Source organism: Nasonia vitripennis, chromosome 1 (assembly GCF_009193385.2).
Source record: "Nasonia vitripennis strain AsymCx chromosome 1, Nvit_psr_1.1, whole genome shotgun sequence".
Taxonomy (NCBI): Eukaryota; Metazoa; Arthropoda; class Insecta; order Hymenoptera; family Pteromalidae; genus Nasonia; species Nasonia vitripennis.
The window spans coordinates 16,589,049-16,600,086 of record NC_045757.1 but is presented as its reverse complement, the minus strand read 5'-3'; the positions used below and the strand labels follow the sequence as shown (position 1 = coordinate 16,600,086).

The 11,038-nt window shown below is 41.7% G+C and overlaps 1 protein-coding gene across 2 annotated transcripts in view; it reads left to right on the top strand.

Moving 5' to 3' along the window:
• Positions 1-4,643: 4,643 nt before the first annotated feature.
• Positions 4,644-11,038, top strand: part of LOC100118577 (dopamine D2-like receptor) — a 169,325-nt gene continuing 162,930 nt past the window's right edge. For both annotated transcript variants that reach the window (XM_016987415.2, XM_016987414.2), the window contains exon 1: positions 4,644-5,981. The gene's annotated coding sequence lies outside the window, so the exon portion shown is untranslated. The remainder of the gene's footprint in view (positions 5,982-11,038) is intronic.

The window sequence follows — 11,038 nt, the reverse complement described above, 5'->3', positions numbered from 1 at the left end:
TAAGCATCTTCTTCGACACTGCATCGAGAAGCATCAAACGCATTCCGGTCAGTGCAAGCCTGCTCTCTCGATATTGTATTGATGGCCGGCTAGCGTTAACAGGAACACGATGTCAACTCTAACGAGTACCCACCGCAATCATATTCTCAAACATTCTGAGAAGCTCTAGAACAAAATGGTGATCATATTGCAAGTGTTTTAATTAAACGATCAATCACGCACCGAACTATAGAAACATTCCGTAACATAACAATGATGGTACTCGACGTAAAATCTGAAGTAAGCTAAATTTTCGACCCGATTAGAGCTAAGTATCATAAACGCTAGGTGAATGTTTGTGGGGAATTCCAGCTGCACGCAAAAAAGCCTTCATCACAATGAGATTTTCAGAGAGCAAACCTTCAATAAGGAGAAATTCCAATTGCAGGAATTAAAAATAGAAGCTCGGCAGTGCGGTATTTTAAAAAAGCATTTGCCGCTATATAGCGCACATATGGAAGCGCGGAGCCGCGTTCATTGTTCAATGCATGCGTCCGCGCGCTCTTTGTCAAAAGCACATACTCGTCACACGCAGCGTGTAAGGGAATACCGCAGCCGAGAGGAGTGACTGAGTGCCTCGAGTGCCCCTGTCGCTCTCGCGCGCATCCTGGCCGCAGCTACTGCGGCTGTCCCGCAACGACGTCGCCACGGAGACCTCTTCCTCCTGGCGCTACTTTTACGCACGGATTCGACTGCAATTATCTCAAAAAATTTATCGATCGATGAAGCGAGTATGGCTGCATAGATAGCCCTGAGATTATTAGGCATTGGTTATTGATACAGCCGAGATCGCTCTCTCTTTCTCGTAAAACAGCCGTGTAACGTCTCCTCTACGGTATAACATTACTGAACAATCGAAACGACCCGCTGGAATTATTGAAGGGGCGCGTATATGAGTGTAGCAATTAAGGACACATCCCGAACATTGGATAACAGCGCGCGTGTAAGTCGCTATAAAAGTTAATACATTAACGAACAAAAGCAGGCAGCTATAAGCTAGCGTACGGCCGAACAGTCTTTTTATGGTTCATAAAGCCGAATTAATTCGACCCAGGTAAAAGCATTCATCAGCAGTCCCATGAATAGTTATTGCGTGGCTGCCCGCGCACCTGCCCTTTTTTCCTCCTCAAACAGCTACAGCAGTGGTATACAGAATCGAGTCCAGTTCAAGGTCAAGTGATGGCCACGTGAAAAATGCAGCAGGGAAATCCACCTAACGAACGCTTCCCACGATTTGTCGACAAACACACAGAGCAAGAGCGAGAAAGATCTCAGTGCCGCCGAATCAATTCTGCAGAAGCTGGAAGCGAAAAAAATTTAATGAGGGGAGGAAGAAATACGTCCCTCACGTGCCCTAAAGCGTCTGTCCCTTTTTCCCCATGCATCGTCAAATAAATATGTAAACGAAACGCTCTTATACCCCCTCCTCTTCTCTTTCTCTCTTTTTCGGACTCTGATCGAACGCGGAATTTACAATTCGGAACGAGGATACACAGCGCGCATACTGCTGCGGAAGTTTTTTGCCGTAGCCGTGTGGCGCACAGGCCGAGACCGATAACAGCTCTCTCTCTCTCTCTCTCTCTCTCTCTCTCTCTCTCTCTCTCTCTCTCTCTCTCTCGCGCGCGCGCGCGCGCAATGCTAGTTTCATTTATAAAACACGAATCTAGCTGAATCATTTATGCGAGGACTTCGCTCGGTCGCGTTTTTCATCGAGTGCAGCGCTGTGTATACGCTGCTCCGGCCAGCGCGTGCTGTGTATAACGGCTGGCCGGTATACGCATTATAGAGCTGTTGAAATCGCACATGAAGGATGTTGGTCGTGTTTTTGCGCTGGTTGCGCAATCAGTATACGCTCGATTGGATTGCGCTTTATTCTCGCTGAATCTATTTGCAGCAGGTGTTTTATCTCTCATCTGGGCTGATGCTTTGTTTTGCCGAGAGTGTGTACAAAAAAGTACGCTTCGGGATCATTAAATACGAAAATCCATCTATTGCACTTAACCGACTCTGAGCTGTTATTTATTTTTTATTTTTTTTTTTATCATTCATCTGTGTTATGTGCGATATTTATTTTACGATATTTGCTTGATGCTTTAATCCCGCCGATACTTTTGATCCTTATTATTATATACTGCTATCGTTTTTTCAAGGCCCTGTTCAACACTTTTCGATTAAATTTGTATCAATGAATTCTGTGATATCTGTAAGGATTCGATTCCAGTACATTCTTATATTTCATCTCATACGTAACGATATTGCCATATCTTTTATTGAAGTCTTAACAGCTTTTGTGAATAATTTCTTATTATTTGCTGATCGGCGTCACACACGTACGTGAATAGGATTATACTCAATGCGTATTATGAAAATCAAGTACAAGAATAATACTCTGATCAGACGCGTACGAACCATAAAATTCTTCTATTAATTATTCAATAACACCCGAATACAATTCCCAATAAACTAGATGGCCCATAATATGAATCAGAGGAGTTCGAAAAGCTATACCAAAGAAACATATCGTGCACACGTGTAATTCCGCGAGTGCACTTTTATTCTATTAAAAAATAGAGTACGTGTCAAAGTCTGGTGCGGCAAAAATAGGCCATACCAGCAGCAACAAAGTCTCTCTCTCTCTCTCCTTCTCTCCTCTCTCTCTCTCTCTCTCTCTCTCTCTCTCTTCCTACTCTCGAGTAAACAACGTGCGGCAGCAGCAGCAGCCCTCAGCGCCGCAGCCGCCGTATAAACAAGTCAGCGTTTACAGTGCTTTTCCCTTTCCCCGTCACTTTCTGCTTCGCTCTCCCTCACTCTTTTCCCGGCACCCTTCTGCACGTTCGCGTATTTACTGGTAAATAATAAACAGTGCATCGAACGGCCTGTAGCCGACACTCACTGCCAGCTCGTCGAGAATGATTTTATTTTGTGCGCGCATCCCTGTCAACAGCCGATTTATCCGTGCACCACAGAGCACTCACCCTCTCCCAGACGGAGTACGGGGCTGTGAAACTATACAGTGTCTCTGTTCCACGCGCATTTTTTGCGCCAAGCGAATGCTGCTCCGCTCGTCACCTTATATACGATACATGCATAACTGTATGAGCAGTGAGCTCTTTTAATGAAAACTACCAAAAAAAATTATTGGAAAGTTTACAGCACTGGTTTACTCGAGTGCCAAGTAGTAAGGTCAGTGTAGTGTCAAGCACTGGGTACAGTCAGTTGAGAAGTGGATTTAGTATTGCAGTCGAAGCTTACATTAGATTTTACGATTTTTTGAACGTATTCGTTATTTTTTGTATTAGTAACCCTATTATGAGCTATAGTTTTTTTATAATATATAGAGATCGACTTCATTTAACGATAAAGTGAACAGTTTTTGCTCGCTTTCATCGAATATTCGGTATGCAAGCAAAGTAAATCAATAAAAAACACTTGCTAAATAAAATAAAAGTATGTACACAACGGTTATTTATGCTACGCAATCCCCGCATCAATAATTACAGCGCAGCTGCTTTGAACGTCCTCGATGCATCGCGCACGCTAACACACTGGAAATGCATGGGCAAACACGAAACCCTCGGCAGAACGGTCGACTAGATTATAAATTCGTGCCTTTTTTGCAGCTAAACTCGTCGTATGATCTTAAATTGGAAATTACAGAGTCATTACGTCGCGGCAAAGGTAACAAGACTTTCAATTTAAAGTATAGAATACCGCGTTCTTGACGTCAGGGGAAAGTTGGGAAATTGGTCGTTAACCTTTTAATGCTTGACTGAATGAGACATGCGGAGACTCTGCAGGGGATTAAAAAGTCGCCGAGCAATCTTCCCCTCGCTAAAATTACGCGAGAAGCCAAACAGACTTCGACACATCGTCAACTGTTGCAGTTTCAGTACGGGTGAACTCGATCGAGGAAAAAAACGCGATTTCCAATGATCAGCGCACGAGACTCTGTCCCATTAGAACTTGCAGCGCATTGAAGCCCCCTACGCGCTTATTCGTCGCGTCAAACAAGCCTTTGAACTACGCGAAAAATTCTTGAACTGCCAACTTTTTCCACGAGCGACGCACAGTGGCCGCAACAACAGCGGTGTGTCTAGGGTCGCCAGCAGCAGCTTTTCCGGAAACAAAAACAAACACAGCTTTTCCCGCCGAGCAAAGTAGACACACACATCGAGAAAAAGCAGGGCGGTATTTTTTTTCAAACGCCGTGCGATTTTCGCCTCCCCTCTCGTATACACTTGCTCTCCCTCTTTATCGGTCCTCTCCTCTCTCTCTCTCTCTCTCTCTCTCTCTCTCTCTCTCTCTCTCTCTCTCACTCTCGCTCTTGTGCAGCTGCAGCAGCACCGTGGGCGCGATCGCGCACAGAGAGAGAGAGAGAGAGAGAGAGAGAGAGAGAGAGAGAGAGCAATATAGCCACCGCACGAGAGGTTCGCGGGTGGGAGGCTCCCTCTCTCTCTCTCTCTCTCTCTCTCTCTCTCTCTCTCTCTCTCTCTCAGTGGTACACTATAGGGTGCCTTCCCCGCGCGCGCACTCGTTCGTCTCCTACTGGATCGAGTCACGGGATTCGCGCGCGCGCGACGGCTTGCCAGTCGTCGTTCGTTCACCGACGTGCGAGCAGCTGCGAGCAGCGAACAGTCGGCCGCTCTGCCGCCGGTGCTTGTCTCTCCCGTAATAGAATATTGTATACTCGAGGGTGTGCGCGCGCCCCCTTTCTCTCATGTGTGTTTTCCGTTGCTCATGAGAGAGGCATATCGCAGAGACTGGAGAACAAGTCGCCTCGTCAGTGATTGACTCGAACTACTCCTATCCTTCTTTATCTCTTCTTTGCCCTCGCTACACTGTGTATGGTATATGTAGAACTGCACGCACTGCATGTGGACGAGCGGGAGATTGTTTCGAGGATCGAGAGTGAACGAAAGAGGGGTGTAAACAAACGCAGTTCGATAAATAAAATGCCAAAGTCTGTTTAGCAAACGCCGAAACGACCTATGTACGTGAATATAGTAATAACGCGCGACACGTGGGGCATTATTTCACTGTTCTCTGTGTAGGGAGTAATGTTAGATGGATGACGGAGTAAGCGTAACAACGTGTACTTAGATTCCTGTATCAATCGTTAGCCGTCGAAGATTTTCGCCTACGCAACGCTAAGACCACATTGACATTCCGTAAGCTGAGTGATACATAAACAATTATCCGTTCAAACAAAGTGAGACTCGCGCGAGCATCGCTCCTCGTCAACTGTATTGTAGAATTTCAAAAAGCGCGTAAAAATAACCAGCGCAAGATGTCCGGAGTACTGCAGCAAACGTCCCCGAGTCCGTCGAGGTCGATCAAGAAGTAGAGGGAAGAAACTGCTGAAGAAGTAAGCAAGAGTGCGCGCAGCGCGTTAATTCTCGCCAGCAGGAGAACCGGCAGAAGTCAGTCTCGCAAACTCCCGCAAAAAGTCTGGCGGAGCAAAGAGCATGGAATAGAAGCTATCAGCGTCACTGGGAGTTTACACACAGCGCGCGAAAGCCGAGCCAGAGTCATCAGCGGCGCGAGGAGTGGCTGTAAGGAGAGTCGCGGCAAAAAGTAGCGATGAAGAAGTTCTAAAATGAGGCGGAGGCTGCAGCAGCGGGTGAGCTCCTCGTCGACGCACCAGCGATGGGATCGAGCAGCCGAGCAGCGACGATTTCGCGGTCGTCGGACCGAGCCGGAGGCGCCGCCGCGCTCGCGTGAATCGAGATAAGAGCTCGTGGAAGAGCGAGAGAGAAAGCTGGTGCGTGTCGTCGCGCCCGCCTCTCGACGCATCCTCATGCATCATCGATCGAGTAATAGTGCAGGCGAGCTGGTGCTAAATTAGTGGGACGCTTCTATTAGGAGAAAGAGAGGACGACCCCAACAGCGGCAGCAGCATCAATAGAAGGCCTCTGTGCTTTCGTCTCGCACCATTTCGCTACGTGAGTATGATTCTGCATTTACGTCAGCGTCAGTGTAATATCCTTCTATATTGGCCGCGCAGTGTTGTTGTCGCGGAGGGCTTTTGTTCGATCATTATATGGGTTGTCCTTTTTTTTGTTTCTCTTTGAAGCGGGTGATCATAGGGGTGAGCTGGAATGTTGTTTGGGCGTGACTGTTAGAGGTGTTTGCCGTTTTTTTAGCGGGGGCAAATACACGCGAGGCTCGAATTTCGGTTGACAGATCGCTGGCGGTGCTGTTTGTCGAGCTTTAATGATATCATATCACGACGTTAATGATATCATAAATGAGACTCAAAAAGGAGAATTGGCTTTTTACGTTTCAATTTTATCGTATTGAAAAATACCTTGTACGGCGTGATTTTATCGTAGCTGTTATTTTGCCATAATTTATTATCCGCACGTATTTTTTGCGTTGACACTTCTCTCCCTTTGATTCGAAACGAATTGGCATTGTACATGTCATTGTTTTCGCCGTAGAGCTAATAAAGCAGACCTTTTATTTTACGTTGGGTTCGTATTTTTTACGCTGATTCCATAAGAAAATCAAATCTCTAAAAAAAATTAACTCTTAAAAAAGTAAAAGCTTAGGCGAGTTTGATATATTCCGCAACAAAATTACAGATAGAAAAGAACTGAGATCAATCAAACAAAGTCAAGTTTATTATATTTAATCGTAAAGAATAACTCTCAAGATAATTATATTACGTCACTTGCCATGCCCGTTTCATTGTACTTATAGTGTTTGTATGACGTTATAATATATATAAAAAGAAAATTTAGTTGTTTACCAATAAACAAAATGAAACGGGCATGGCAAGTGACGTAGTAATTATCTTGAGAGTTATTCTTTGCTTCATTATGATTAAATATAATAAACTTGACTTTGTTTGATTGATCTCAGTTATTTTCTATCTGTAATTTTGTTGTGGAATATATCAAACTCGCCTAACCTTTTACTTTTTTAAGAGTTAATTTTTTTTAGAGATTTCAATCCTTTTTTTTAAATTGTTTAGAGTATTTCATATTCAAAGTCGTGAAAATAAAATATAAGTATCTTTAGCACCATTCGACCACAGCTTTTTTGTAACATTTTTATTACTAAGATGAAATCACTTATTGTTCTAATATACATCACCCTCGAATTATTTCTACACCTAGACACCAAAAACCACGGAGCGCACCACCTAGATCTCGTCATCAGCCACCTTGTACATCTAGACACCGCCCTTGAATAATTTGTACATCTAGACACCAAAAACCACGGGACTAACTACCTAGACGTCGTTATCGGCCACCCTGTACCTCTAGATACCTTCCTCGAATGATTTTTACACCTAGACACAAAAACAACCCCTTAATTCAAAATATCGTAATATATTATTATATTTTCTTGACAAAGCAATTCTCATCTGTATATAGCTTTGCGGCCAACTTCACGGTCCTTTCACATTTCGGGCTTAAGAAGAAACACGTAATTTTAGAATTTGTGGATTATACACTCACATATTATAAAAATATGCAGCCTTTTCAGTAATATTTTTGTTGGAAATCATAGTTTAGCTCAGAAAACATACTAATAAGCCAAAAAATCTTACGAACAGTAACAATAAGCATTTTTTTCTGTATCATGAAAAATCCGAACACCAATATAGAAGTAAATAGTGTCACGGGCACCGCGGCTTCGTCTGTTTCTCAAACTTGCGTTCGTGGCGCTGCCGCGCCACTTGATGCCTCTATCGATGGTTAATATTTCAGATATCAGTAAAGATTTAACGTTCATATTAATTTACAACTATATATTCGATTCAATTATAAACGAAAATCATAAAACAAACGTATCCGATAACCCAAAAAATACAGCACTCAAATTCGATTGATATAAACAATAAATATCAATAATAATGCTCTTTACGGCATCGTATATTATTATATTTGTCGAACAGACTTGTTTGCTTGCAATTTATTTACCTTTCCGAATATTACACCCCCGATACTCGCAATAAAATAAAAGCTCTTAAAAGTCGGTTATTTTTGTAATCTTTTTCCCGCTGTTCATACTTTCCGAAACAGCCAAATGCATATTTGAATAACGTACGGCTATACGACCACTGTCGAATTTATCTATTATATTAAAACCTTTCGAGGTAGAAGCGAAACGACGAAAACTCGAAGAAAAAAAACAACGTTCGTTAATCAAGCGCAAAAACTGCGCCTAAAAAGTATACAGGCCAGACTCTCTTTAGTAATTTCCTTCTATCATTCCGCCCGTAAATCACTAATACAGTCGAGCCTGCCTTTCAGAAGAAGGAAAAGTAATCATCGTCGCCTACATTTTCATAAGCCGCATAAAAATTTCAAACTCCCCGGGAAAGGACCAAAGCTCGCGGAAAACTTGCCGTCGCCAAAACAATTACTCAGAGGAGCTCCTCCTTTTCTCCGCCTCGTTGAAGTCTGCTCTCGTGGAGCGCGCAGTTTAAAAAAGGCCAGGCTGCCACTCGAAACCAATTTTCTATATGGCTCATTCCTCCCCCCCCCCTCTCTCTCTCTCTCTCTCTCTCTCTCTTTCCCTCTTCCTGTCGCTCTCGAGACGCGCAAACTTACGCAGGCGGCCGGACCGACGTCTTGCCTGACATATTCCCGAGCGGCGCAAAACTTTGCAGACAGCTGCCTGCTCTACTGATATACGAGTGCATGTATATATGAGCTGCATAGCAGAACTATATGGTGAAGGTATACGCGCGCGGGGAACCACACACTGCAGCCGAAGATACCTATAACCGCGAGTCAAGGGTGCAGCCGCGAATTTGCCATTTGAATTGCAAAGTCGTCGGCTGTGCGCCGCCGCACGGCTGTGATAATTAAAGGGCGATCGAAAGCCGCTATATCGCGCCTCGGCGGCGTGAGCAATCGCCACCGCGGAGAGCCTGGCTTGAGGGGCCGACTTGAAGTTCGAGAAACTGAAACTGCGATCGCTCTCCTTTATTCCGCTTCCCCCCGCCACCGCGTCATTCGTCCCGCTCCTTTTTTTCGCGCCTTTAATATAGTACGAGACTGAATTATGTAATTTACAGTAGATCTGGCACTGGCAGCAAGTCAAGCTGAAACTTTTAGCAGTAGCGAGCCTTTTATTTGGTTTTAAAGTTGCTCCGATGCAGGTCATTATGGAGATCTACTTATGCATTTTCGAATTTTCTATCTTTATACGCTCTTTGTCGTTGCTTGTAATTTTTTGTATTTTTGTAGAGGTGATTTCTGTTGATGCTTTTGCCTTTATACGGAACTCTGAAAGTCCTGCTTTTATGCAGCTAATGCATTATAGGGAAAAGACGATATTCCAGAGGCATTTTCGTTGCTTACCTCCCGAGAGCGACGTAACGCTTATAATATCGGATGAAAATTCAAGTAATGTAAGACGTAAAGCTATTATTTTATCGTAAACATACGTCAAGACCATCATGTACGTAATTATGTAAAATTTAAAAAATCCGTTATACCCTATGGGCTTGTTGAAATGCTTTACCTGAGCACCGCATACACTGAGAAAACTAGATATTAAAATTTACTACATATGCAGGAAAAATTACTATATTATATAGTAACGGACGGTTATACTTGCTTTGTATTAAATTTTACTATCTCAAATAGTAATTTCTACAATGAAATGAAATTTTTTTAAATTTATTTTTTTTTTTGCTGACCAATTTTACGAGCTTAATTCGAATTTTAATTCGAATATTATCCCTATATAAAAAAGTCAGGACCGGATGAAGTGAAGCCAAGAATGCGTCAATATGATTGGCTCATGTAGTGCGCATGCGTCAAAAGTATCGTTAGAATTTTTTGATTTGTTTTTGATTTCTAAAATTGATGTAATATAATACTATAATACATATCAAATTATAATTTGTGTATTTATAATATTCTAGAGACATTCTACTCTCGAGACTATTCTATTCTCGAGACATAACCTTAAAATTTTAAAAGGAAGTTGGCGACGAAACCGCGGCAATTTTGAAATTTATATTAGCGCGAAATGAATCATATATTGTAAAGTTTGATATATTTCCGTGATAGAAAACAAATATTAAAAATATCAATCAAGCATTTATATTCCATTTAATAAGTTAATGAAATTATAGTCTACTACAGTGCGCGCAGCGCACTGCGCCAAGTCTAGTTATTATTATTGATATTTAATGTTGTTAAGTGAAAGAAATAAACGAAAGAAAGAAATTTTTCTGCGGCGACGGGAATCGAACCTGGACCTCTGGAATGGGAGTCGAGCTGACCACTTACCCAAACAGTACTGTTATGTACTAAATTTCAAAATCTGATGTATTAATCACATTTACTCATGAGATAATATTAATAATAAATTGACCAAAATTAATAAATAATAGCAGCGAATGATATTTTATCACTCAATAATACCAGATAAACAAAAATATATAGATTTTGGTCTCTGATATATATATATATATAAATCATAATCAACTTCATAACCTCAAATTCTGTCACACGGAGAAATTCTTAAAATAATTTTTACTATATAATGTAGTAATTTCTAGTAAACACGTAACAAATTTTAATATAAGTCTAACAATTTTTACTATGAATATAGTAAAAATCGTCATGGAGCGAGTATAACCTGCCGTTAGTATCTAATCTCCCAAAAAAACTTTTTTCAAGAGTGAAAACCTTGGCAAGAAAAAGACTAATAAACGTAGTGAAATTTCTAAATATTAAAATGTCAAGCAAATAATTTTTGCTAAACGCATTAAGATATCATTTTTTGGGAAAACTAATTTTAACTTTAATTTTATATCTTAATGCGTATAGCAAAAAACATTTACTTGACATTTTAATATTTAGAAATTTCACTACGTTTATTAGTCTTTTTCTTGCCAAGGTTTTCACTCTTGAAAAAAGTTTTTTTGGGAGATTCCACATTTTTTACAAAGCATATCCTCCTTGCTATTGCACTTCATGAAATCTTGATCTATTCGATAGACAATAAGCTACTATTGCTTTAGACA